The following is a 6,598-nucleotide window of genomic DNA, read 5'->3' as shown; positions in this document are numbered from 1 at the left end:
TATGTTAATTATTTTGTCTGTTTTACTGTCCAGCTCAAATTTGAGTATGGACTGCTATGTTTGAAATTGTTTATCTCTATCTATGTTGTGAACAGTCCCATCTATGGTCAGATGGCTTTGCTTTGTTAATCTTGAATGTAGCATTCATATAAATATGGACCTTGGTTATAAAAGCCCTTTTGTGAAAGTATTAAAGTGGGGGGAAAAGTGGATACTGTATGTGTCATTCGTTCTCTATTATCAAGAGTTATTTTTCAGCCATTAGTTTACAAATATTCTGTGCGGCCCACGATCCCCCAGTGATTTTCATATTTGGCCCACTTGCTATTGAAGTTGCATAGCCCTGCAGTAGAAGATTGATTATGACAGATACAGGAGACATCCACTAGAGGGAGTCACACACTGTTAAACTTCAGAGGTTTGGTATCAAACAGTCTAGATTATTTTCCCTCATGAGACAAAGCTTACATTTAAAAAAAATCAGACACATCCTGTCTCAAAATGAGGCTGAAAAACTAATCCATGCATTTGTTACTTCTAGGCTGGATTATTGTAATTCATTATTATCAGGCTGTCCTAATAAATCTCTAAAGACTCTCCAACTGGTCCAGAATGCAGCTGCACGCGTTCTGTCAAAAACTAGAAAGAGAGATCACATTACTCCTATTTTAGCTTCACTACATTGGCTTCCTGTAAAATCTAGAATAGAATTTAAAATCCTTCTCCTCACTTTTAAAGCTCTTAATGGTCAGGATCCATCATATCTTAAAGAGCTTATAGTACCTTATGACCCTACCAGAACACTGCGCTCCCAGAACGCAGGCCTACTTATGGTACCTAGTATCTCTAAAAGTAGAATGGGAGGCAGAGCCTTCAGTTATCAGGCGCATCTCCTGTGGAACCATCTCCCAGATTCGGACATTTAAGAGTAGGCTTAAAACCTTCCTTTTTGATAAAGCTTATAGTTAGGGCCGGCCAGGCTTGTCCTGGACCAGCTCCTAGTTTATGCTGATATAGGCTTAGACTGCCGGGGGACTCCTACTCCCATGATGCACTGAGCTCCTCTCTCCTCCTCTCTCTCTCTATCCATCCATCTATATCCAATAATATTCATGTACTATTAATGCATCAATAAGCTAAACTTCTTCCCCAGACTTGTTTGTGTTTTCTCGTCTCACAGGTAATCTGGGCCTGTAGACGTCCGGATGACAGATTCCAGTCCCGGACCTTCAATGTGCTTCTCTCTCTCTCCTCTCTACCCCAACCGGTCGAGGCAGATGTTCTCCCACTTTGAGCCTGGTTCTGAGGTTTCTTCCTGTTAAAAGGGAGTTTTTTTCTTGCCATTGTCGCTAAGTACTTGCTCATGTGGTTTTTTTTAGAAATGAATGTAATTTGACATATGAGTCTCCTCCTACTGACTGCAGAGGTGGCTGCATGGCAGAGAGCTGTTTGATTCCAGCTGTGAACATCAGACCAAACACAACTCACAAAACCACTCAACACTTATTCACACTGAACATTCAGTTACAGCATTTCACTTCTGGAAACATGGAAACACTCGCTGTCATTTTACTCTTTTCAACTCTTGTAGGTACGTATGTTTTTGTCATTGTGTGATATTTTACAAATGATGGATATTTCACTCTGGAACAGAACTTTAATACAACATGTTTCCTTCACTAGGTAACACCTTGGAAGATGATTTCTATAGAAATCAGTCAAATGAACAGTTGATCAGTTTGTGTCCACAGAGTAACACTGTACAGTTGACATTTTCCACTGTCTTCTCCTCTCAGCCTCATGAACAATGTTAGTCTAATGGCTTCATTTTCTCTACTTTTTCCAGGACTAATAGCTGGAGACAAAATCTATCCTCAACAACATGAAGTCAGTAGAAGAGAAGGACAATCTGTCACACTCACATGTACATATGAGACAAGTGCGAATAATATTCATCTTTACTGGTACAAACATGATTCAGACCTTCAGGCACCTGAGTTTATTCTCTGGAAAGGAGCAAAAACACAAGAATATATTCCTGATGAGAATAAAGATAGATATGGATCCAAAACATCGCCAACATCAACTGAGCTGACCATACAGGGACTAACCCTGGCAGACACAGCTCTCTACTACTGTGCTCTAGACACACAGTGATAGAAAGTGTAGAAGAGGCTGTACAAAAACCTGAACACAGATATGTGACTACTCTTCAAAGAGGAGGGAAGTGGTATTCAAACCACAGCTTCATATCAGATGGATTCTGCTAATTCCTGTTTTATCAGAGTCACTGTGGTTACAGCTGCTAATGAAACACTGTGGGAGGATTCACATGAGCAGCAAATCCACATCAATGACAAACCAGCTGGATGATGCTTCAAACACAAGACACCATCAAACACAATAGTTCCTTGATTCTTTCTAAACCTTTCCAAGCTACTTGCTGTACCAAAAGTCTCAGAGCTTGTCATCATCACATCCTCTTTTTATCACATAACAAGAGGGTTGTCCCGCCCACTGAGGTTCAACTCAACCAATGAGATTATTTGTGTCTCCAGAGCAGAAATGTTTGAGGAAGTCAAATCCCAATCAGCTTGATGCTGAGGAGAAGGGTTGTGCAGCAGAGAGGCTGTTTAGTTTCTTCATTCTACTGCAGTGGAAGAACATTGATCATCTGCTGTCTGTTTGCTTTCAACAACTCCAAAGACATGTTGCTTTACCTCTTTATACTTTTATCTCACTTTATAGGTGAGTGTTAGAACACAGATCAAAGTCTCATTTTACCTGATGTATTAACCACATATCTGTTTTTCACAGCTGGATGATTTTGTGGAAGTCAATTCACAAACAGAAAGAACATGTTGGCTTTTTAATGCATTTTAAATTATCAAAGATGACAGTAAAAGTCAAGAACCTCTGCTGAGTCTCTTTTAAAATCTCTTGCAGACTAACTGACATGAATGATTCATTTTGCAGCATTGGGTTCCATGAACAGCATAAAGCCAGAAAATACTAAGGAACATGTTGCAGAGGGAGGAAACATCAAGCTGTACTGTAGATATGAAGGTTTTATCAGAAGTATCCAGTGGTACCGACAATACCAGAGATCCAGACCAGAGTTCCTGCTCTACATCACAGAGGACGGATCGATTTATCCAACTGATTCTGATTTCTCAGCTCACATTAACTCAACAGAGAAACGTGTTGATCTGCAGATCTCCTCTGCTGCAGTGACAGACTCTGCTGTGTACTACTGTGCTCTGCAGCCCACAGTGACAGGAAACACCAAAACTCTGTACAAAAACCTTTGGAGCAAAGACAACAGAATACTCCACAACATCCACTAGAGGGAGTCACACACTGTTAAACTTCAGAGGTTTGGTATCAAACAGTCTAGATTCTTTTCACTGGTGAGTAAAATAGCAAAGACATGACAGTTGCTTCTGACTAAGACAGGAGTACAGAGAGTTGTAATAATCAAGTGTAGAAAAATAAAAGCTCAGTTGTGCAGTGTGAACCAATCAGTAGAATCTCTGTTTTATTATTATTAAGCTGCAGGTAATTTTGATGCATCCATTCTTTAATTTCAATTAAATACTTTTGCAGGTGGATTAGGCTGTTTAGGAAATTTGGGGAGAAGATGATGTATATCTGGGTATCATCTGCATAACAGTGGTCAGACACATTCAGTCTTGGAATGAGTGAGAAAAGGACTGGACCCAGAATAGAACCTTGTGTCATATGTGTAGAAAGAAAGCCTGATTGAAATTGATCTAAATTCTATTTACATTTAAACATTAGTCAACTGATTAACATTCACACAGCATTGGTGCAGCTATCAGGAACAATTTGGGGTTAAGCATCTTGCCCAAGGACACATCAACATGTGGACTGGAGGAGCCGGGAATCGAACCATCAATCTTCTGATTAGTGGACAACCTGAGCCACAGCTGCCCCATTTCAGATATACTGACAGTTATCTAAGCAACCTCTGTCTGCCTCCTACTGCTTTAGAAATAAACAAGATATTTACATGAATCACTTATAAAGTTTTCTTCTGAGTCTGAACAAAAGTAATCAAAGAATCACAGGAGCTAGATGGTTTTATCACTAACTGCATAAGGAACTATATCCAGGTCAAGGTTTTGTGCCTGGATCTCAGAATATCCAAGAGCATGTGGTTGGTGGACCTCAGTTCTCCAACTGGAGTATGATGATGATGCTGGAGTTCTGCTAGGTAAGGAGGCACCAGACCATTTAAAACCTTAAAAACAAACAATAAAATCTTGAAATCAATCCTGAAACAGACAGGAAGCCAGTGGCTTCCAATACTGGTGTAACCACAAGACACCATCAAACAGAATAAATGGAGACTTACTGACTGACTTCATCCTCTTTGTTCCCTGTGGGCCATTAGGCCACAATGAGCTCCGTCCATTGTTCATTATCCTCAGTAACATGTTGAGCTACACCATAAATACACACTGAAGCATTAAACTCTGACATTACTGTTCATTTATATTCTCACACATCATAAACTCAACAGGGTTACACTTTAACAGCTGAAGCTTTTACCAAGTTTAGAATCAGCTGATTTATAGAAACTGAAGCTTCCACAACAATTCCACCATCTTTACATTTGACCTCTGACAGCTGCAGAGAACCAAAAGACTCTAAACTGTAATTTATATTCAAACATTAAATCTCCAGTGATGAAAACATACAAGACAAGCTATGCTAGGAAAGGAGAGAGGCACAAACATGTGTTTAGTGTAAAGTTGTCAGTAGGAGGAATAACACAGGGCTGTGAATGAGCTCTGTCACTGTGATCAGACTCCTCCTTTAAATCCACCAACTTAGTGTTGATGAAGACTAAACAGAGATCAGAGTCTTCTTTATACTCGCTGTAGCTCAGAGTTACTCAACACTGCAGATATGACGTCTCTGTTCATCTCAGTGTTGCTGGCTGCTATGTGCCTTGGTATGAACACAGCTCTGTTTCTGTGATATCAATCCAACATTGACATGATTCTTTAACAGCTCACTGATACTGTTTGTTGCTGTTTTACAGAATGCAGAGCACAACAAGACAACGTGCTGCAGCCAAAAGGAGATGTGACTGCTACTGAAGGACAGACAGTAACACTTGGATGTCAATATAAAACCAGTTCATCACAACATTTCCTCTTCTGGTACAAACAGGATGGAAACAACAGACCCAAATTCATCCTGAGCCGCTTTAAAGTTGGTGAGGGGAAAACAGAGGACGAGTTTACGAAAAGATTTTCATCCACGTTGGATTCAAACTCAAGATCAGTTCCTCTGCAGATCTCCTCTGCTGCAGTGACAGACTCTGCTGTGTACTACTGTGCTCTGCAGCCCACAGTGACAGGAAACACCAAAACTCTGTACAAAAACCTTTGGAGCAAAGACAACAGAATACTCCACAACATCCACTAGAGGGAGTCACACACTGTTAAACTTCAGAGGTTTGCATTGGTCAGCACTTTATTTAAGTTCATATTCTTCTTGTGGATTGTCAGTAGAGAAAAATATTGATTTATTAAAATAATTGTAAAAATTAGAAACCAATGACTTTGACTTCTTCTGGGCCTGTTGAGGATTTGTAATAATTCTGTGATTCGTCTGTTCTGCTGAAAATATGCATTATGAAAATATTGTAATTGTGTTTCTGAGATAATGATTACAGTCTCTACTCTGCTCTTACTCTACAGAGTTATACATGAAAATCATTTGGTATCAACTATTGCATTAAGGTCATCATTTAGTATCTGTGAAATATAAGGGACCCTCTTTGGAAACTGACCTGTTTGACACATCACATACTTAATAATAGTTAACTCACAAATTCAATGAGCTCATATTTGTATGGAGCAGTCTCTGATTACATTAATATCTATAAAACATGTAGATTAAAGTAAAAGCTTATTACATTTACTGTTCTCACAAAGTAATATTTACACAATTCATGAAGAAGCTACAAATTCCAGATAATTCTGCTTTTGTCACGTGACAGCAGAGATGGGGGACTCGAGTCTAGTGACTTGACTCGAGTCAGACTTAAGTCGCCAGATTGAGGACTTGTGACTTGATTGATCAACAGTGAGAAAAGACTTGACTTAGACTTGCATGAAATGACTCGACAAGTCATTGCTGTCTTGGTTAATTGGTGAATAATAATAATAAAAAATATTTTCGATTGGATGTTTCCTGTTGCATGTGGGTGAACCTGGCAACCGGTAATCTCTCTACTACGTGATGCACCCGCCCATCTTACAGTAGAGCTGCCGTTTGAAAGATGGAAGGTGCAGCCAGTGTTCCCAAAATTATTAAATTTGGATTTAAAGACTATTCAACTCAACAAAAGAAACGATTCGCCGTGTGCAAGGTGTGCAGCGCAAAAATATCCGACACGTCCAGCACCACGTCAAATTTCATCCGCCATGAATAAAATAACACACAATTTGACTGAAATACGGTAGCCTATCTGAAATTGCCAGATTGATTCACTTGGCAGATCAGGTCTAGGGTTAGGCTAGTTGCTAGTCCAAATTCTGATCCTGCTGGTCCTAGTGAG

The sequence above is a fragment of the Scomber scombrus genome, chromosome 11 (genome assembly GCF_963691925.1).
Source record: "Scomber scombrus chromosome 11, fScoSco1.1, whole genome shotgun sequence".
NCBI classification, from domain to species: Eukaryota; Metazoa; Chordata; class Actinopteri; order Scombriformes; family Scombridae; genus Scomber; species Scomber scombrus.
This window is presented reverse-complemented; position numbering follows the sequence as displayed.